At 40.2% G+C, this 23,661-nt stretch overlaps 1 protein-coding gene across 4 annotated transcripts in view; it reads left to right on the top strand.

The window, feature by feature from the left end:
• Positions 1 to 2,213: 2,213 nt before the first annotated feature.
• LOC121690097 overlaps positions 2,214 to 23,661 on the top strand; it is a 790,202-nt gene continuing 768,754 nt past the window's right edge. For 3 of the 4 annotated variants that reach the window (XM_042070488.1, XM_042070516.1, XM_042070478.1), the window contains exon 1: positions 2,386 to 3,586. The gene's annotated coding sequence lies outside the window, so the exon portion shown is untranslated. Of the gene's footprint in view, positions 3,587 to 23,661 lie in introns of all 4 variants that reach the window. The other variant, XM_042070454.1, reaches the window with a different exon arrangement.

Raw genomic sequence — 23,661 nt, 5'->3', positions numbered from 1 at the left:
TTGGAGAAGATCCTGAAGACAGTAAATTCAGATAATTCAGATCATTTTGTGATGAAAAATATAACCAAAGTCATTAAACATTTTTGTTGACTTGAAATCTTGAGGTAGCTCTGTTGGGTTAACTTATCAACAATGGCAAAAAGAGCACAGGAGTTATTAATGTGTTAATAATGTTACAATTAATGAAGAATGCCTGGCCCTCAGAGTTATAAATGTGGAGTCTCTTTTTGAAGATGTCATTTAGTTAATCTGAAGCTTAGTGTTTCTCCATGGTGTTTTAGGTTTACTGAAGTCTTTCTAACCTTGGCAGGTGCTATTATACTATATAGAGTCAAGGACCCTGAGAATATTAGAGCTAAATTGAGTAAGATTGTCTTCCTGCACACATGGTGTCATAGCTATGGCTTCCATAAAAAGAGTGCTGATATTCTCATTAATTTATTTGTGGTAATTTGATGGTTTTACTGTAGAATTCACTATGATAGTTCATAGTAACACTGTCAACTTATGGATCTTTTACAGTTCAACCATGAAGTATTTATTAACAGTTCTACCATGACCGCTTTTGATGTGTTCATGATAAGTGATAATGGATGACACTGTGTTCTTTAATCAAAAGTTTGTTTTTCTGTCATGTTGTTAAACTTTAGTCGATACAAGTAGAATAACATGTGAGTAAGTAAACATAGCCTATGATGACCACATCAAACATGACATAGGCTTAAAAGTAGAGGTAGCACAGGAATGTGAAGGATATAAAAAGAGGGAATTCATGTTTTATTTTATACAGTCTGGTATTATCCCAGAAATGTGATTTACTTTTGAAGTTGAAAATGTTTAGTTGAACTGTAAACTTCATAGTAAACCTCATAATTATGAAGACCTCAGTCTGACTATAAACAAATTGCAGTCAATCATCATCTTTACTTATTAACTGTAAACTTTAAAGTCTGCATCAGACGTGCAGCCATGAAGTTCATAGTATAGAATTATGGGGTATTCTCACTGTATTCTGATGTGTTCATATGTTACTTCTGTGTGTAGCATAGAACAGGGAGAGGTCCGTACCATTGTGCATAACTGTGCCTTAGGCCTGTGTACCAGCAGGAAGGTCATACAGCCCGATGTTTAGGAACATCCGAGGAACATCAGTGATAACATGGGCCAAGGGAGACAGCATGTCGGCCTGTTCGGGCTAGTATCTCCATCTGGCCAGAGCCGTTTTTTGTACACTGGTTGGCACCTGCCACGTTGGCATGCTTGACGTTTGTATGTTTTAGTATAACAGGCTTTGTCTTGGGTTTTGACTCTGAGACGGATCGAGGAAGCAAGGACGTTTTACTGTTCGAGACTTAGCCTGTGTTCTGTTATTCATTATTGTACCATCTACAATAAATCATCATCTAATCGCCGATCCTGATCCCGCCATCAAGCTTCATTGACCATCTTCAATACAGACATTAGAACTAAAACACAACGCAACAACCAGAGAATCCAACATTTGGTTTCCGTGACCCGAACGCAAGAGGAGAAGAAAGACGAGAACATCCAACGGGTTCAAAGAGACGTCGGGTTTAAAGAGACTTCGGGGGCAGATTTTGAATTTTGAACATCTGTAAGAAGAGTCCATCTTGGTACCCTGATTGACGTGACTGAATCCCAGAAGACTGCCAAGAGGGGAAACACTGCTGCATTGCGCGCACCCTGCATGCAGTGAAGACATTCAGACCAGGTGAAAGCAAAAAGTCTTTACTCCTTTATGCGGGAAAAAGAACGAAAGCAAAGCTAATTTATTAGATACATTAGAAATTAAAAGCTGCACATTAATGAGAGTATTGCAGTTTGTGTCATTAAGTGTTTTGACAAGTAACATAGGGGAGCGCGGGGCACAAAGTAACACTTTTTGGTTATGGCTAAATAATTCTAAAATCATTTGAGTTTCACTAGTTATACTTTTTAACAAGCAACATACATATCTCTGTTACACATATGCACTGGAAGTTTGTTTGTAGGAGCTACTGGTCTTTTACAATTCCACCGAGAGTGGCGATAGCTGAAATGTTACAACCTGCCCCATATGCGGGGTTAGTTGTAACACTCATTCAAAAGGCTGTTTTTAATTAAATGAATTCAATAAATGTATCTGAATGTGTATGATAGAATAGGATCTGACTATTTATGATACATAAGTCATGAACTAACTACATGTAACCGGCAGACTAACTGCTGTACCAAGTTTGTCCTCCTGTTCTCACCGTAGCTCCTCTCCTATCGGTCACGCCCTCCAGTTAGCTTGCAGGTGGCTATGTACTCATTAGCGTCAATGGCACTTTCTATAAGACCGGCACCGGAGGTGGGCTAGTAAGTGATCCCTAGGCTCCATACGTCCTCCCTACACTGTGTTCGCTGTGCTGTCACCTATGAAAGGTATGTGCCAATGCTCCTTTTTCACTGCAAACATGTTATTTTAGCCAGCTGTTTTTAAAGTGCAACTGTTTGACAACAGGTATTTGGCTGTGTACCAGACGCTTCCGGGTAGTGTTTTGTTGATCTACCGAAGGTATTTACAAGCACTACACCGTAGATGATTGAACTGTATGGTCCTTTTGTAAATGCCTTCACGCACATTCACAGCATTGTCTTTAACGTAGGTCTTGACTGAAAAGACGCCGTGTACGCGCAGGTTGCACTTTCTATTGGGAGATGCGTTAAGGTAACATTGGCTGTATATCTCAGTAAGGTTTGCCATGTAATATATGTGTGTGTGCATGTGTACATATGTATGTTTATATGCATGTTTACAGTAACTGGATCTACTATAATGTGTCATGTTTCGCTGTAAGTCCTTGTGATTTAACTAGCCAATAACCTTTTATTATGTTGTATGTGAGCGATGCTTGTGTGTGATTTTATGTAGGTTTGCGTACTGGAGAGATACCAGGGAGTCCCATTTCCATTCATGTTGAGTGCTGTATTCCTAGAGGTAAAAGGAAACCGTGTTGTATTGTATCTGTATTGGTTTAGGCTGTATTTACCATAAACAATGGATTTTAACTGTGTTTGTTTACTCCTTTAGAAAGATTGCCACTGCTGCTTTGCCTCCTGTAGATTTAAGTAATTGTAGCTCTTGCCTCATTTTGTTTTCTTTATTTTGTTTTGTTTGTCCGATTGATTTGGCCTAAACATAGGCGTGGCTGGTTTCATTTATTTGCCCTCCGTCGTGGTGTGTCGGCAACAGGTGTGGTATTGGCTGCCCCAGTATTTTGCTGCGGTAATGTGTGATGGTAGTAATGCTAACATCTAGCTTTCTTGACCCAGCCAGTTATTGCCAATAGCAACCATATCTTCCCTTCTCCCCTCCAGAGAAACAGAGTGTTGCAGCTGTTCCGCGGGGCAGGTCGCCGGATCTGAGTCCTCCTCTTCGTGTACTTCACACAGTATTTGTAGTGGTAACGTGCACCTCACTATTTGCAGTGATCACTCTTTGTAGTACCTGTGCCTATGCGAGCGTGTGTGTGTGTCTGTGAATAGGCAACAGAATCCGCAGCACGGGTGGTGTGTCGGTCTCACTCCTCTTCCAGGACAGGTAACCGCTCCCGAACAGCTGATCAAATTAACCCTACTTGATTACATGTAATATTCCTGGTGGCAGCCACTACCTTCCTCTTGCTGGCCTATTGGGCCTAATATGTACTGCACTCCATCCTGAGAATCAAACCCAAGACTGACTTTTTAACTGAATTGCTTGTGAATAAATATTTATTTTTTCATTGAAATACCACGTCTCTGTCATTACTGGCTTATCTGTGTGCGAGAGCCCTCTTGTCTAAATCAAGGTGTTGGAGGTCTAGCTAAAATACATCTTGGTGTGAAAGGCCCCAAGTGGCGTAGTCGAGCACTCTATAGTCAAGACTCTTGTCATCTGACTCCCGTGGTCACATACAGACGTATGTCGAAAATTGACTTTATTTTCTATACGGAGAAATAACATGAGAAATATGCGCCAATGGAAGCAAAGAGTCTAACCAAGGTCAATCCTGCCAAGAAAAGCCCTCAAACCTGAAAACACATGAGGCAAAATGCAAAACATCACAAAAACTAACTAAACTAGCACTAATACGCGCACATTTTTGTATTGCAACATCATTGTACAGTATGAGTGGCTTAGTTGTAACAGCGCGTTACACCTAACCCCGCTGGGTCACGTTTGTTATAAGATAAGCTAGCTCCTGCTATGAGTTGGCTACATGTTTCAAAACGGTGTTCATTTTTAACCTACAAGACGGTTATTAAGATGATACAAGATTGGAGTCAGTGAGCTGCACCCACAACTCAGTAATGGAAACACAAGTACCACCTAGACATTTACGTTGATGTCTTCAAAAGGCGTTTTGCTGCAGATCTACGTGGAAACACGTCCATACTGACTGAAAATTTGTGGAACACCGTCTCATAGTAATGTGATTAACTGACCAATAGCATGCCTCGATCAACCCCCTGCAACTAAGGAAAAAGTCCGTGTTACATTTAACCCCGCGTTACTTTGTGCCCCGCGCTCCCCTACCTATCAATGATTGATGAGCTCTAGATGTCATTTCATATAAGAAGTTTTCTGGAAAAAAGTAAAAGGTCAAAGTGTACACATATTTTGGGTAATTGGATAGATTCATGAACAAATAAAAAAGTAATCGATTAACTACGGACAAGCTTGGGGGATTAAATCTTTTCTTTTCCCGTATAAATGCTGTGCGTGTGCCAATGAGAAAATAGGAGGAGTTTCTACAGTCATTATTTTGTTGAGTGAACTGTGTGGTTGTTTCTCAACGGTCTTTGTTTAGTATAATGGCCTAGGACTAAACTTAGTGCTACAGTGATACGGAAAGGAGAAGAAATCACCAGAGGGGTGTTTTGGTTGTGCAGTAATTGAAAAGTGGAATAGGGTTTCCACCTATTTTTTTTGTTGACTTGATCAACTGTGAATTTAATGAGAGATTGTTAAAAGTGTGAGTGAGACATAATTTTTATCGTTGTCCAGCCGTTTTGGGAGAAAAGAAACAGTCTGAGTTAAGTGGAACTGACACTGGTGAAATTTATAACCAGTATAAATTTCCAGTAAAATAACCAGTGTTGTATAAAGTACTAGAAAGCAATACTTGAGTAAAAGTACAAGTATCGCACTAGAAAAAGACTTTGGTAGAAGTGAAAGTTACCTTTTAGAATATTACTTAAGTAAAAGTCTTAAAGTATCTGATATATACTGTACTTAAGTATCAAAATGTATTTTCTGATATTTAATGTACTTAAGTATTTGAAGTAAAAGTAAAAAGTAAAAAGCAAGCGGTTTTATTTTGAACTTTTATTGTGAACTTTATTTTGGCTTTCTTATAGTAAAGCATAAAGCATATTCAGGGTTCCCATATCTTCTTAATCTCACTCATCAAATCAAAATCACATTCTTTTCTAGAACTTTTCAGGCACAATTCTCTTAAGTTCAAAGAACAAACAGCATATTTTTAGAGCTGACATCAAAGAAAAAAACAGAAAAGAAATGTCACTTTTGTATGAACTTCAGGTAAAAATGAAAAATAAATAACTTATTTCTTTAAAAATAAAATGACCTGCTTGTAGGGAGAACATTTTGGTCATGTGGTATGAGCATTTCTAGGGCTTACTCTCCAGCTCACCATCTCACTCTCACACACACACACACAGGCCACCTATGTCCAGCTACTAATATGCCAGTCATTAGTTGAAACTGAAAAGGTGTCTGTTCATCTTCAAAAGAAGCTGGTTTTCAAAGTTGCCAGAATTCAGTGCCTGGGAGTTTCAGGCCTAAGACCGGCCCACGTTTTCCATAGTGGTGGAAATTGGATAAATGAAGCAACATTTCAGCTCTTACTATCTTGTAGTTTTTATTAGTACCATAGAGAGAGTAAGATGTACTTGTCTTCAATTATCAATTAATTAGCATGTGACAGGTGGGCGGGACTTCCGGTTAATTAAGGTCAAAGGTCTTTGATTTCCGGTGAGGGCGGGACATCCGGTCTTTGAACTTGTCATCAATTGAGTTTGACAGGATATTTGAAATTGGCGGGTTGCTTTTGGTAGGAGTCATGTGTCTGGGGGAGGGGTTGTGTGTGTGTGTGTGTGTGTGTGTGTGTGTGTGTGTGTGTGTGTGCCTGCGGGGAGATAGTGAATTTGACAGTTTTGTAGGTTTTAGTGTCATTTTTGTACTTTTTATGATCATTTTGTGTGTTTTTTTAGTCAATTTGTATGTTTTTTTAGTCATTTCGTGTTTTTTGGTCAGGGGTCAGGGCTTGTGTGTGTGTGTGTGTGTGTGTGTGTGTGCGTGTGCGTACAGGGGTGTGTGTACCGTGGCGGGTGTGTTTCCAGGGAGGGGGTGTGTACAGGGGTGTGTGTGTGTTCGTGTGTGTGTGTGTGTCTCCAGGGGTGGGGGTGGTACGCGGATGTGCTGGTAATGGGTGAGCGTGTGTCCAGGGTGGGGGTGTGCCGGGACGTGCTGGTAATGGGTGAGCGTGTGTCCAGGGCGAGGTGTACACGGATGTGTTGGTCATGGGTGGGGGTGTGTCCAGGGGGTGCGGGGTGTCATGGGAGTGTCATGCGCGAGCAATTATGAGCGGTGTTGTTAGGGAGAATAAAAGCGGTGTAAAAGTATGGGTAAAGATAGCAAAGTAAAAATGGCTAGTTTATCAACTCCTGAAAATGCGGGGTCCTAGTAGCGAGCGGCTAAGTGGGGCTCCTAAGAGAAAACATTAAGAGAAATCATTAAGAAAAGACACAAGAGAAAGCTATAGGCATCAGTATAGACATCTGTTGAGTATGGATGCCTTTGAATTTGGCGGGGGTGCTTTTGGTAGGAGTCATGTGTCTGGGGGAGGGGCTGTGTGTGTGTGTGTGTGTGTGTGTGTGTGTGTGTGTGTGCGCGTGTGTGTTTGTGCGTGTGTGTACATGGGGTGTGGGGGTGTCTCATGTGCAGGGGATGCATGGTGTGTGTCATGAGGTGATCATGGGGGTGTCATGCCTAGACAATTATCAAAAATGATCCAAAAAATATATCTGGTCAAGTTTAAATGCAGTTTTAAATTCAAATTCATCAAGATTTTCATCAAGTCATTGAAAATAATAAAATATATCAGACAGCAGAGCGGTGGATAGAGGGTAGGGAGATGGGTCAAAGGTCTGTGTGCGTGTGCGTGTGTGTTTGTGTATGTGTGTCTGAGAGAGGGGGCGAGAGAGAGAGGAGGGGTTTGTATGACTGTGTGTATGCTTAAAGTTTTAGTGATATGAACCTGAATAAAAGAATCAAGGATGTGATGATGCCAAGAGGCTAAAAAGGTTTCAGCCATGTGTGTGTGAACTAAAATAAAAAATAAATCCTACATTTAAGCTGAACTTTAAGGTTCAGGGTCATGCATGTCTAATGTCATGGCTCCAGGGCCCTGAGGGAGTAGGTGGTGTGTGTGTGTGTGCTTGCATGCTTGAGAGTGAGAAAGAAAAAGGTTTGAATGTTTAGTTATGTTTATGTTTTTAGGATTATTAAACTGAATGTGAATGAACTGAATGATCTGATCATGTCAAGAACCTTCTTTCATATATATTTCTGTGAACTAGAATAAAAAATAAATCATAAATGTAATGTTCAGGGGTAAGCGTGTCTAACGTCATGGCTCCAGGGCCCTGAAGGGTAGGTTGCAAGTGTGTGTATGTGTGTGTGAGAGAGAGAGAGGGGGAGAGAAAAGAGAGAGAGGGTCTATGTATAGGTACTTTATGCTGAAGATGGGTGTCTGTGTGTGGGATTGGGGAGGGGAGACTTGCTGTACTGTACGTGGTGGAGCTATTGATCAATCTAATTATCCATCCAATGATCTGTAGACCGGTCACTGGAATTCATTTAACACTCATATTGTAACTTCATATGGACTTTGCACTCAGAGACCACCTCCTTTTTAAGTTTGTGAGGTTAATGAATATTTTTCTACTGTTTTATCATTAGTAAATAAGGAGAGGGCGGGGTATACCAAATGAGAAAGTCCATTATATCAACAAAAGAGGCACCAAAGGCAAGTAAGTAGAGGGTTTACCTGTACTGGGTCAGATTATATTAGTGTTATATGCAGATTTTGTCATAGTCAGATGGTGTCTCTAATATGATATCATGAAATAAACTAAAAGTAACATTTTATAATCAATAATAACATTTAGGAGTTAGGAATGAGTGAAATAATTAAAATTTTTCATCCGCACACTTCCTTCTGCTTCACACCCAATATATATATATCCTTTTCAATATATCCTTTCCTTTTTCATGGCATGGAGGGTTTTTTCCCCACAGTAGGTATATCTAGCTATATCTATTGCTTGAACACTAGCATATAAAATATTCCACAGTTAGCGAAACCTTAAACTCAAGTAGCAAAACATCAGCACATATTTGCACTAGCCTACTTACTATAACCACATTGTTAGCTTCGCTAAAAAATGGGATTTACTTCATTTTAAATCCCATGAAAATAAAGTTTATAGTATATAGGCCTACTGAGGATAGACATTCAGGCAAACAAAGTTGTAATAGGGAATATTGTGAACTTAGCATAGAGGGCAGCGTCTCTCAGGCAGAAAACCAGTCTTGCTATTTGGCTGAAAAGTATTGAAAAGCCTTGAAAAGTATTTACTACGGCAAGGTAAAATATACGTTTTTCCGAGACACAATAGACAAAGACAAAACTGTCTTGAAGCCTTGACAAACCACATGAATAGGTCAGGCCTCAGCATTCACCTATTCACTTCCATTACACTGTATGTCGAGGAACAAAACTTCTCAACAAACTTGTTCTCAAAGCATAACATAAAACACAATCCTGCATCAAATTCTACTGTTCTCTTAGCCTATGTATTCTGGCAAAAGGCTCATGGGAACTCCATGAAACGGCGACACCAAAACTTGCCATATGATCAATTGCTTACCTGGTTCAGTACTTAGCTGCACTTACACATGATTCTGTCAGATAAATTCATTGAGGAGGTAAAATATATCAGTTCAACATAATACCATGGATCACTAACTGCGACAAACCCTGTTTTCCTTTTTTCACAGTAGTAAAAAACAATTGGGTAAATGGAATGCTCAATTGGAATGACTAGCTGAATGCCATACATTGGTGTTTCATTCAAAACTAGACTGTATTATGTAATGTTATATGACTTTTCCTTTTTTACAGCATTCACACTTTTTGCAAACATTGATTTACAAAACACTAAACATATCTCTCTACTCTGCGATGTAGAAATCACATATTTTCCAAAATTCTTCCAAAATACTACCACCAGAACCCAATTGATCAAACACAATGATAAGGTGAAAAGACTCCTAGCTGCATAACTGTCAACTCAACAATCAGGCCTAAACACAGGGCAACAGTGGAGCCCTAGTCAGCAACAGAAAATGAAGGCAATATAGCACTGAGGAAGAGATAACTGTAGGCACATGTGAAGAAAGACAAGGACCACATGTATTTATCAGATGAGATTTGAGCAACATTGCTTATGAAGATTGGGTCGAGCCACGTAACATATAGCTTTCTATCTTTTTTGTTTGACCCAACTACCAAACACTGCTCTTTTTACCAACATAGTATTTCCAGAATTTCCAGATCAAATTTGGAACTGGATTGATGTATTTGGTGTACTTCACCATGTGAAGAGAAAAAAGTCTGCAATGTAGAGGTGGGATCTTATGCGGCATGTTTGGGCAGTATATTCTCTATGTATATGTACTCTAAATTATCCTCTTTGCAAAAATATTAGGTTACTATAGCATTAGTTATAGATTACTATTAGGTTACTATTAGGCATACTGCAGGGGTGTAAAATGGAGGACGCAAATGCAGACACCGAGATGGGAAATGGATATAGGGTTAGAATGGAAAACCAATGTGATTCAGTAGGCCTACTGTGTAAATATGATACAGAAGTACTGTACTGCCCGTGGCACGGAGCAAGGTGGTTCATGTCCCAATGCATATTAAATCCCTTTTAGAGGGCATTTAGAGGTCCCTTAATAGGCCAAAAAAGCTGACACACAATGTTGTGAGACACCGACTCATTTTTGGAGAAAAGTTGATCATTGTTCATCCTTAGTCATTAATGTTATACATCATAGATTTTAGGGAGATATTAGACTCTCATCCGTCGAAATGGCTGATTTAGCGGGGGATTGTATGTCAGCGGAACTTGTAGATAGAACATGGTGGGGTAATCAAGGATTCTTGTTATGCTTTTATGAAAAATGGATACAATTGGTAGCCTAATATTTTCAAAACGTGCGTTAAGCTCATAGGCTTAAATAACAATTATTATTAAAGTTTATTTAGGCAGGGACAGATACAGAATAATGATTTTGAACATTTTTATCTTTACCCCACAAACACATCAACACATGGTAAAGTATGTAGATAGTTTAAAAATTGAACGCATGTATCAAAGTCCCACTATACAACCAGCTGCTCCGCATTTTCATTTCATTCTTGAAAAGTCAGAATCTTTTGAAACAGGCGAGAACATGAACAGCTAGTCAAGAAGGGCATAATAATAGGTGAAACAACATAGTTTAGTTACCCCAAAATAGTAGTCTAAATAGCATGTTAGGCCTAACATAGACCTCTACAGGCAACTTCTTTAGGTGGCAACTTCTTTAGTTGATTACTTATGTTGAGACAATTTTGTTTCGTATCACAAGTTTTCTGAAAATGTAAGTTCATACAAACACTATTCCAATAGCAATACAACCATTTGTTTTGGGGCGCTTGGGGACTGTGTCTTACCTAGATGTGTAATTGTACCCGTTGTGTTTCATTGGACGGTGTTTTCATCACAATATCTCTGGCTGACAAGGTCAAAACTGCACGAAATTAAAAGCGTAGGATCATTATGACACCCTCCGAATGCATGCCAAGTTTTGTGTACTTTCGTTCATGGGGGGCCTTACAATAAAATAATTTATGTGTACATTTAGTGACGTACACCAACAAGGATTCCCGGGACACTGAAAGACCGGGGTACACAAAACTTGGTGGGCATGTACCCCCACATGGATAGCATGGAACCGTCATTTTTCGTTTTGATCTGTAGCCCCCCCGCTGGACTGGACCCCCGAAAGGAGAGTAGGGCAGACACAGTTCTCTGTGAATATCTTGAGAACTGTAGGGCCTAGGATGACAAATTCTTTCCGTATGTTTGCCTCCAGGGGTCATGTTAACCCATTCCATGTGCACACATGTGCATAAACAGATACACACGCACACACATACATTTACAGTAATCATACGTATGACACATACTCACACAGTAGACATATGTACGCATGCATGCACATGCACAAACACACATACGCAGGCAAACACACAAGCACGCACATACACACACACACACACACCCACACACATAAAGATAAACTTGTACACGCACACATGCACACAATTCAAGAATTTTTCCCGTCATCTACTTCCTGAATTTTTGGTCATTGATACCCAGGACACCGAACCACCGGGGTACATGAAATTTGGTGGGTATGTAGCCCCACTAGACTTTTACGGAAAAATTTAATTTCGTCCCCGGCACCCCCCCCCCCCCCACCCCGTGCTGGGCCCCCCGAACCGCAAAAAAAAAAGTTTTTCCTAAATAACTACCTGAACCGTGGCACTGAGGATGAAGAATCTTTTATGGTATGTTGGTCTCAAGGGCCCACATCAACCTGGCTCATAATCACTCATTTGTGATTTGCACCCCCACCCCCCCGGTAAAAAATGAAAATGCAATATTATTCTGCTTTAATCGCCCCTATCTTCAGTTAAGATGTTCAGAACTGCACCAAATTTTATGTTTATGATTGACCTGGCATTCTCTGGGGGTATGCCAAGTTTCTTAGAATTTCATCCATGGGGGGGTCTAAAAAAATTAGCTTATGTGTACATTTAGTGACTGTACTCATTGGCCTGTAAATGGCGGTGCACATATATACACATGCACACACACAGGCACCCACATACTACGGTATTAATACATCGCTATTAGAACGGCCGATACATAATTACAAATTCAGTAGGATTAAAAGAAAGCCAAAATAAATATTCATCATCATCATCATGGCTGCATTTTCAGTATTGGCGATAAGTAGTCGTTTGTCCACTAGATGGCGCATCGTTGAAGTGAGACGTAATTTTGTTGGAAGTTAAAAGTGGGTTGGAAAAACAATGGACGCTTCCTACAAGGACTGTAATTTACCGCAGCGAACATCTAATAAGGATAGGACGATGTTCACATGAAGTGTAATTCCCATTTCTTCTTGAAGCCGAAATAAATCTGAGGATGTTTATCGGACATGCTTGGTTTTTACTGCAGGTACGTTAATCTTGTAATATCAATAAGGACCTAGGTAATGTTACCGTTAGCGTTGGTTGAGTGATGGAGGCCCATTTGATTGATTGCATTTGTAGAAAACTATAAATGCGGTTATACCAAGCAAATTGATAGCAGCACTGTTTGTATCTTTCGACTGTCATTGATTGCACGTGCTACAAAATCATTCTGTGCAATGGAAGATTTACCAACGTTACACCGGTCTGATACAGTTTTGCCTATACATGAGTGAGACTGAGACGCCTGTTTATTTTGTTTTAAGTGCGTGCAGGGTGTGAGAGGGAAATCGATGTGCTTTGATTCCAGCTTGGTAGTTGTAGTCTGTGAAATTAAAAAGCACGTGTGTGTGAAGTATCCAAACAATGACACCTTCATTTCATTATGGCTGCTTTAGCAACACACCTTAAGCTACTGTGTAGTGGGTCCCATTTAGAAGTGGCTACTTCATTCGCGCTTTCCTTGACTCATGGAGCTGCGTGAATGTTATTACAACTTTTCGCCACGATATGGCAGTTTAAGTCGGGTGCCTATGGACTAGGCTGGGTGAACCCAGCCTGATCTGCCCGCTATTTATTTTTTGATTTCTTAAAAGATTGAGCTTGGTCTGATGATGAAAGCCAGACTAGCCATGGACCTCAGTTACACAATGCAAGGGAACATGAATCAGCCTATATTTGCACGAACAATAACGGACAAAAGCTCTTCAACTTTGGCCCGTTAAAATGTGTATGAACAGTCTAGCGACGCATTTCATCAAGGCCCATTTGGACATGTCAGTTATTTGCACCACTGGTTAGATGTAAAACAGCATTTCGTTTCAGACTACTGTTACTTAATTTGTGCATTAACAATAACGTTTCAGACTACTGTTACTTAATTTGTGCATTGACAATAAAGTATTACATGAACTAAAGATGACTAAAATCTTATGTAGAAGAAGAAACATTCACAAAAAATCCATCCATCCAAAAATGACCTTTGTTTTTGATAGCTGTTGAAAACGGCATGGAACTGACAGAGATGTTTTTGTTTATAAATACATAAAAAATAAATACATAAATAAATAACATTATGCTGATACCTTTTGCTTTTCCCAAATACAATGTAGCCTACAGGTGTAAGTGACCTTTCATCAATCCAGTTGCAATGGATGAACTGTGATGAACTGCCCTACTTGTGATTGTTTAGGGATTTTAAAGGTTTTATAACAATGCTACATCTTCTTTGGCTATTCTACAATCTATTCACCTTTTCAGCACCAGTAGGCTACTTTCTGTGCAGCCGCACACACACACTCAGGCATGCCAAACAAGCATACACAAAAGTTTCAAGAGTGGGGTATGGAGTAAAATATGGAGACAAATTGAAGTGTGATTTATTTTCGCGGAACGGATGTACAGGACTGAGCGGCGGTCATATTTTGTACCGTTATGCGGTACATCTAGTTATTATTATATAATAGTGTGGGCAGCCGCGGCCCACTGGTTAGCACTCTGGACCTGTAACCGGAGGGTTGCCGGTTTGAGCCCCGACTAGTGGTAACGGCTGAAGTGCCCTTGAGTAAGGCACCTAACCCCTTACTGCTCCCCGAGCGCCGCTGTTGATGCGGGCAGCTCACTGTGCCGGGATTAGTGTGTGCTTCACCTCACTGTGTGCTGAGTGTGTTTCACTAATTCACGGATTGGGATAAATGCAGAGACCAAATTTCCCTCACGGGATTAAAAGAGTATACTTACTTATACTAATATAGGACTGACATAAAAATATAAAAGTTTGCTTTTACATGGCTTAGGATACATCAAGCACTGTCTACCGCCACATTCAAATCAATACACAATGCAGCTTCAAACGGAAGTAGAAAACCGTAGTTCTGAATACTGAAGTGTCATGGCGAAGCCCATAACAGCATCATCATGATCTGCTCAGAAGACAGGAGACTTGTCAGGACTGGAGTAATGAATGAATGAATGAGTGACATAGCATTAGAATATTCCTGGTAGAATGTTCCATTTCTCAGCAGCGTTACAGAATGATTATCCTCCAGTCAGATGCTGTTTTGAGATCATGTGTTGGGAGAAAGCACTAGAGAGAAATGTTTCATGTTTACTTTTGATCACATACACTATAGTCTGCCACTGAGTGTTCCCATGGCAACCAATCTTTTTAAGATTGGAATATGAGATCTCCATAATATTATCATAATACTCTTTATTACTCATCATGACCTCTGCAATTGGTATAGAAATGGCTTTGGAATGTATGCATCTTGAGTGTTAAATGATTATACTGTCCCAATATGTCTTTGTTAGAAATTGATGGATGTGTTCCATCTTATCTCATTTATTGTATCGTAACACCCCCAATTATCACCACTTTTGTTCGGAAATTCTAAAACAATGATGTTTTTTAACACTTCAAAATAACATTTGCTAAATGGACCTGACATTTTTTAGTAGCCATAGGTGTGTAGATTTGAACAAAATCTGGTTTGGTTCTTAACGGGAACATTTACTACCTGAAATATCCGATTTTGTTTACCACACTCGGAGTTATAGTGCTGGCGTGATGGGTCGCCTATTTACGCCGTTTCAGCGGCACATGAACAGTTAGACCGAGAATTCTCGTCATGAAATTAAAATTCCACTGGAGCTCCAAGCGGATGTGTACACATAGCCTTACAACACTGTTTACAGCTCTTCAAGTCACGGTAAAATGTCATTACAACAAATCCACACAATAAACAATAAAATGTCAGAATGTCAGTATAACTGCCTGACCTCTTTATTATGCAAGTGCTTGGAGCGTCTAGTGTGCAGAGAACTAAAACTACAAACGTCTGAGCATATGGACCCCATGCAGTTTGCTTATAAAGCTGATCGAAGTGTGGAGGATGCCACTCTCACTCTCCTAGAAAAAATTCACAGTCACCTAGACAAGGCCAAAACATTCACCCGTGTACTTTTTATGGACTTCTCCTCTGCATTCAATACTGTTCAGCCCCATCTTCTGCTGGGACGCCTAAGTGCCCTGAAGGTCAGCCATAGTCTCATTCTATGGATTAGGGAGTTTCTGAGGGAAAGGCCCCAGCGTGTCCGTATGAACAATACCATCTCTGACTGTCTCGTCCTAAACACCGGTGTCCCACAAGGGTGCGTCTTGTCCCCCCTTCTGTTCTCCATATATACCAATGAGGTCAATTACAACAACAATGACTCTATACATCTAATCAAATATGCAGATGACATGGCCCTTGTGGCCTGCCTACAGGATGCCAACAGCCCTTCCTACTTTCAACACATCAACCATCTAATCACTTGGTTTGACAGCAACTACCTTGATCTAAATGTCAGCAAGACCAAGGAACTGTGCTTTGGAGGAAAGAGAGGAGCAGGCAACAGAGGACCTAACTTCATGCCCATCAACATGAAGGGGAAGGATGTGGAACAGGTCAGCAACTTAAAATATCTTGGGACAATTATAGATGAAGATCTCACATTCCAACCTAATGCAGACTACATCTTTAAAAAGGCAAGACAGCGTCTCTCCCTCCTCAGGAAACTGCAAAGCTTCAACACCAGCAAGCACACTCTGACCATGGTGTACAGATCACTCACTGAGAGTGTTCTCACGTTCACCTCCTGGTATGGGAACCTCTCAGTGAAACATAGGAACAAGCTGGCTCAGGTGGTAAACCAAGCCAGCAAAATTACAGGAGAAAAGCAGTTACAACTCCACACTCTATACAGCCGTTCCATAACACAAAAGGCCATCCAGGTCTTCAATGACCCCACCCATCCCCTTCATCCATCCTTTCAGCTACTGCCATCTGGCAGAAGACTGATGGTCCCAATGGCCAGGAAAAATGGGTACAAAAAGTCATTTGTTCCTTCTGCTGTGTCTATCCTGAACCAAGGCATACTAAAATAACTCCCCCCCCCCACTTACTCATGCACCACCCAGTCAGGGTGATGATGAGAAGGATCAGTAACGAGAACTGCACTAGTATTTATTCATTTATATTTTTTAACTATTTATGTAACTACAATTTAACTTATATTGTCTGTTGCTGTGTGTTTTTATGTCGCCAGAGTGCCAAAGATAAATTTCCAGTGTATGTACATTCAGAGGACAATAAAGTTTTTATCTATCTATCTATAACTCATTCTAGTTCTTGACTCAAAAAGTCAGTGATTCATGCTAGTTCTTTCTCAACCTTCAGAGTCTCCTCTAACTGAGACCTGACTCCACTTTTTCTGACAGCATTTTTTCTGAGACCTGACTTCTTTGAGATGTTTTTCTGAGGCCGTTTGGTTTGAAGCAGTTTTATCTGAGGATGACAGAGGTTTTTCTGACACTGAGGCAGTTTTGTCTAAAGATGACCGATGTTTTTCTGAGTCTGACACCTGAGTCTGGTTTTTCTGACACTGAGGCAGTTTTGTCTGAAGATGACAGATGTTTTTCTGAGTCTGACACCTGAGTCTGAGGATGTCCTAAAATGAACACCGTAGATTAGAACTGCTTGCTATGATTGAGCAAGAAGAGAAGGAGAATGTTTCTATTTGTAGTTTTAATTTAGTGATTAATAACCTTGCCTATTGGTAATGAGAGTGTGTTTGGCCTATGTGTTGTTGCAAGGGAGGCCGCAGTGGTCGGAGCATGGGCGTAGATTTAGGGTGGGACGCTAAGGACTAGTCCTAATCAAAATTTTAAGACGACAAAATTGTCCTCACCAATATTTTAGCGAACTTATTTGTACTGCTGATCATTCCGACAGCCAGCACGACAATACAAGAAACGTCAGGGTTATCTGACACGCAGGCTACACGCATGGAGAATGCCAATGCACAGGCTACTTTGCAGTGGCAGTCAAGCGAGCAGGTGTGTCAACGACAACGGTAAGTTACCAGGGCTGTCTGCCAATACATACCCCATAAAAGGCCAAAGTAAAACATTTTGATATTCCCTTTGCCCTTAAGCATGTACATGTTTGCCCCTTTTTGTGGTGTGTAGATCAGCTATGCCCCCAAGAAGAAGAAAGGGGACATACAAAGCTTTTTCATTATGTAGAGTCTAAGTAGGCAAACTAGCCATACAAACTGGCGACTAGTGACCAGGCTTTAAAATTCGGATTTTAGCATACTGTGTAAAATAACATTAGCTGTTAGGAGTACCCAGGATATTGTCACAGCAAAACCTAGCTTCTGTAATCTTTCAACCAAACAGGGCCGGCCCGACGCATAAGCGAACTAAGCGGCTGCTTGGGGCCCCCAATCGAGTTTCTTTTTTTTTTTTTACATAATAAATAACGTAAACAAGTGACATCAATGAATGAATAAATGAAACAATTAATAATTCAAAACAAGAAAATTCTGATTTCATGATAAACATGCCTGCCTACCTCTACTGTGTCTGCCAGCCTTTGAGTCACGCGCATAAACTAGACACCTCGGGTGCATAGACAATTCGTGCAGACACTGCATCAAGTTCAAAAATCGGAAGAGACGGCAATGTTAAGACAAGTCACAAAAAAGCACGTATCCCTCTGGTGCCGAAAACAGAAAGAAGAAAATGACAGAGGAGGAGAAAAACGAGCAAGATACAGGTATGTTTGCATGATTATTTACAGTATGTTTTGTGCTTGAGGTAGCTAGCTAGCTGTCATGATCTAATATAAGCCATCACCAGAGCTAAATCCCCGCCATCAACAGAGAAATGTCTCCCATTAATATACATTTATCTAGGTGTATTTTAGATGTCAAGGATATTGGGATTGTTTTGGATGTTCAATCAAGCATGTTCCCTATAGCCAAAGGTGGGCTTATGTTGTAAATTGAAGTTAGCTAGCTGACTGAAGTGGACATTAGCACTACAGTAGCTACATGAAAACGTAGCTGAAGGCAAATTTACCACAGAGGGATTGTTTCTGATTTCGCACTTGAAAGTGTTGATAGTTTATTACTGTTCTATAATATGTGACATAGTGGTAAGTCTGATAGCAACAGCAGGCTAAGCCCAGGCTCCCAGTCCCAACCCCAACCCACTGATTAGCGCGACTCTGGGCATCGGTAACGTTCCAGCTTCATAGGCAAAGATGGAACAGTGCGTGCGCTCTGCTCGATCTTTGGAGAGAGATTGTAGTGTTTGAGAAAATGTACCATGTTGGGTGGGGAGACTTCTGTGATGAAAATAGACTTTTTGATTAAGATAGTGGCAAGTGATGTAGCGGTGCTACCCTAATATTTAGGCTGCAGTAGATCACCATGTTAAGCGTTCACTATACGGCAATTATGCCTCATTTGCCAATAGAATATGAATTGTTAGATGTGGAATTGCTTGTTGATGAGTGTAAGTAATGATAGCAAAATAAACTCATTCTGCTCGATCAAATATGCACTTATGCAATATTTTAATTTTTTTCAGGGACACTGTTAAAATACTTTGGAGCACATCTCTACCTCTACCTAACTCTACCTCATCAAGTGTCTGCCTCCATGGCTGATGACACAGAAGGTGAGGTTTTCTTGATGGCAAATGGTTACATAGCCTGTTAATATAACATGACACATTTAACATAGTTTTTTTTATTTATTTATGTATTTATTTAATCATTGCAGATTCGTCCACTGCAGAGTTGCAGATGCCTGAAAGCCAGGAACTAAGTAGGAATAAGTATCTATTTTTTGGGACATTTTATTTTTTATTATTAATGTTTGTCTATTTTGGTTTTATTTTGTAGTTGAAGATTGCTCATTTAATGCACATTTGCGGATTTATTCTTCAAATCTGTTGAAAAACAAGTCAATAAACTGGTGTACTTGTTTACAACAAATACAAATGCTGTTGTATTTTGTTATTTGTCAATTCAACTTCAGTAAACCACCTTTAGTGCTTCACTTTGAATATGAATGTTTCAAATAAATCTGTGATTTTAGTACCCTCTAAGATTAAAAGGTGACAGGGTTGGTGTAAATAACAACTATATTAATACATTGGTTTACCAAGCACATGGGGCCAGAAGTCTAGAGCGGAGCCCCAAAACATTTTTGGCATGTGAGCAAGGATGGATTACTGAATGAGCCTACCGAGTCCTTATGCATCTGTGTCCAGGGGGACAGTAGTTCATAATCAGTCACTGTATTAATACATAACCTAACTGTATTAATTTATAATATGGCATTATAGTGTGAAGTTGTCAATTATCGCCAAGCACAGGTGACTCTGCGTTGTGGGAGGGGGCCCCCAAATCAAATTCTGCTTAGGGCCCCCAAAAGGCTCGGGCCGGCACTGCAACCAAAATTAGGAGTCATGTTGAATATGGGTGTGCCGTGTGGAGAGTCGCATAGGCTATAGCACAGAAAAGAAGTCACTAGGCTGCCAATCTTGCAGTGTATTTGTGAATGTAGCCTGCACAATGCAAAGAAATAAAAGATAAACTAGGTGCATTTCCATAGAAATTAAAAAAACATTGCGAGACACCAGATATTTCTTCTATGATCTCATCCCATAAAGCTTTTCTTTGATTTGTTAGTTTTTTGAACATTTATTTGATCTAATGACATAGCAAACATGATTAATTGAATCCACATATCCTTGCCCTTGCGAAAACTATTTTTCACTAGCCTAAAACAATGAGGTCGCAAAAACAATGACTTCAGACTTGACTTGCGACTCCACTCAAAAGACTTCAGACTTGGACGCTTCGAGACTCCTGAACAAGCTGTATTTCATGCAATTATTGCTTTTTTTTATCTAAATGTATTCATGTATTTCTATTTTATTGCAACATACAGTATACTTTGGAAAACGTATAATGAGCGGCATGGCCCCTTTGCCATAATGTGCAACGTAACGCATGTGCGCACACTCACAGATAAAAAATGCATTGACCATGGCGACAAGAAGTCCTCCCGGAGTTGTGCCTTTTATCATTACTTTCGGTTACAATAACTTTGTGCACAGAGGAAATAAGCGAACAGCTACATGCAAGGTGTGTTGCAACAGCGTCTGATTCCATCAGGCATCTCCAAACGCACCCATATAGGTCAGTCACTTAGGCCTAGCATATATCGTCACAGGTGACAAACTAACCATCGCAAAGTGTTGTGCTAATGCTGGGAACAGGCAGGGATGGGAAGAAATACATCAGAATGTATTTCAAAATAAAATACCTAATAGGCCTACCCTCATTTTTAATGTATCAAAATAAAATACTGTATTTTTGTATTTAGAAAATACTCAAAATACTTTTTTCAAGGAAGTATGAAAGCACTGCAAAAAAAGCTTTTTTTTTATCCCAAACATTGAGCCTATAAACTATACAGTAAAAAACAATACAATTTGGCCCCCGTCATGCCAAATAGTATACCGTATGCAAGTTCATGTAGTGTGATCAGAATTAAGAATAATTCAAGAATTTCCATTTCCATTTAGTCATCTAGCTGATGCTTATCCAAAACGACTGACAGAGCTTTCAATTCGGCAGCCGTGGCCTACTGGTTAGCGCTTCGGACTTGTAACCGGAGGGTTGCCGGTTTGAACCCCGACCCCTCACTGCTCCCCGAGCGCCACTGTTAGTGCAGGCAGCTCACTGCGCCGGGATTAGTGTGTGCTTCACCTCACTGTGTGTTCACTGTGTGCTGAGTGTTTCACTAATTCACGGATTGGGATAAATGCAGAGATTTTATTTTCTTAAATGCAGAGATTAAAATATACTTATACTTACAATTAACAAGGTGAACTTCTCCCCACTGTGGAATGCAGAAAAGGATGCTACAAGGAAGGAAATTCAAACACACTCAACACCTTACCATCTATTGATTTCATTGTGGTTCATTGAGATATCTGACATTTTTTCTAGTGGCTTGGATACAAAAGGACATTGTTGCCTTTGTCGGTGTCCTTATGTGAACTTGCACAGGTAACCTTGCTCATCTGCACTTGTGTACGACTTCACACCAGTGCTTCAGGGCAGCCGTGACCTACTGGTTAGCGCTTCGGACTTGTGACCGGAGGGTTGCCGGTTCGAACCCCGACCCCTCATTGCTACCCGTGCGCTGCTGTTGATGCAGGCAGCTCACTGCGCCGGGATTAGTGTGTGCTTCACCTCACTGTGTGTTCACTGTGTGCTGAGTGTTTCACTAATTCACGGATTGGGATAAATGCAGAGATTTTATTTTCTTAAATGCAGAGATTAAAATATACTTATACTTACAATTAACCACATTATAATCAATAGGCCAAAATCATAATTGTGTATCTGTGCCGAATTTCGTAATTCAAGTCCAGTGTAGAACTGAATAAGAAAATCATAAGGCTGTATATCTTGAACTTTCAGTATGTGAGAAACTTGACTTGCCTTAATATCTCCAACCTCAAGTATGCAGCTAATAAGGAAATTTAATTGTTATTTAATTAAACAAGGTGAACTTCTCCCCACTGTGGAATGCAGAAAAGGATGCTACAAGGAAGGAAATTCAAACACACTCAACACCTTACCATCTATTGATGTCATTGTGGTTCATTGAGATATCTGACATTTTTTCTAGTGGCTTGGATACAAAAGGACATTGTTGCCTTTGTCGGTGTCCTTATGTGAACTTGCACAGGTAACCTTGCTCATCTGCACACCAGTGCTTCAGGCCAGCCGTGACCTACTGGTTAGCGCTTCGGACTTGTGACCGGAGGGTTGCCGGTTCGAACCCCGACCAGTAGGCACGGCTGAAGTGCCCTTGAGCAAGGCACCTAACCCCTCACTGCTCCCTGAGCGCCGCTGTTGTTGCAGGCAGCTCACTGCGTCAGGATTAGTGTGTGCTTCACCTCACTGTGTGTTCACTGTGTACTGAGTGTGTTTCACTAATTCACAGATTGGGATAAATGCAGAGACCAAATTTCCCTCACGGGATCAAAAGAGTATTTATACTTCAGACCAGAGCTGATGCTTCAGCAAAGGTCGTCACTGAAAAGCTGTGAATGTCGTTGAACACAGCTGTTCTCACATTAGCTAATTGCGATAAACATTAACCATTGTTGCCTAATTACCAATTATTCATTACACCTGTGTGTAGTATCTACTTTTTTTAGTGTTTTTCACATATAGTATTTTGCAGTATTTTTAAAATACAAAAATACACACCAATAAACCAATTGATACAAAATACAGAGCCATTTCCTTCAACCCAATAAAATACAAATGACAAAATACTATTTTGTATTTGAAATACATATTACATGTTTCAGAAATACTACCCAGTATACTATCCCTGAGAACAGGCAGATTACATCTTTATAGTTGGCCATATGATGACATACTTAGGTTAATACTGTATTTCACCAGTTAGGGCACCAAAATTGCCAGCAGCGGCACTGTGTAGCCTATCTTGACATTTTGGGTTGCAATATACAGGTAGTGGGCTCTCTGTTAATTTTAATGAGTAGGCCTAAGCCTAAAGTTACAGCATTTCTATCACAATTGACCAGACTTTGACCTTTGGTCTGCTTTTAACAAAATTCTGGCTATGATTGTTCCTTGTATTGCATCATGAGCCATCACTGTGCCTATTGCATTCTACTGTTTTTAGCCTTAAGCCTAGCTCAGTCATTATGTCATACCACATCGCCCTCCATTAGAAGTGCAATGAGCTGCATTGAGCATAATAAACTACATTTATTTACAAATTCATATTTCTAGATATTTTGGTGAAAGTAACTCAATAGTAATACAATAGTAGTGTAATGCCTTACAATTCAGATACATATTATAATGTAACAAATTACTTTGAAATGACAGTAATGAGTAATACATAATACATTACGATTTTGAAGTAAGTTGCCCAACACTGATGACAACCATCACTTTCTATGTATGTTTGTGTTTGTGTGTGTGTGTGTGTGTGTGTGTGGAGAGTCAATCAAATTCTGTGATTGCCACTGATGTGAATGATCTCACAAATCACACAAACCAAATCAAGTTTTAAAAAATCGCAAAAGTATCGAAATTGAGATTCTTCACTTAGTATTGGTATTGAAACAATAATGTTGGTATTGTGACAACAGGAGTTGGGGATGTGTCCCCACCAAAGCTGAGACCAAACCTACGCCCTTGGGTCGGAGAGCATGATTGAGATGTCAAGTGAGGTACCTCGGGGCACAAGAGTTCCGCACGAGTCTCTAAGCATAAAATTCGACCCGACTTTGCGCTCTAGTCATTTTTCCTCTTTCGGAGGTCAG

Source organism: Alosa sapidissima, chromosome 2 (assembly GCF_018492685.1).
Source record: "Alosa sapidissima isolate fAloSap1 chromosome 2, fAloSap1.pri, whole genome shotgun sequence".
NCBI lineage: Eukaryota > Metazoa > Chordata > Actinopteri > Clupeiformes > Clupeidae > Alosa > Alosa sapidissima.
Note: the sequence above shows the minus strand (reverse complement) of the source record. Positions and strands in the feature narration are given on the sequence as shown.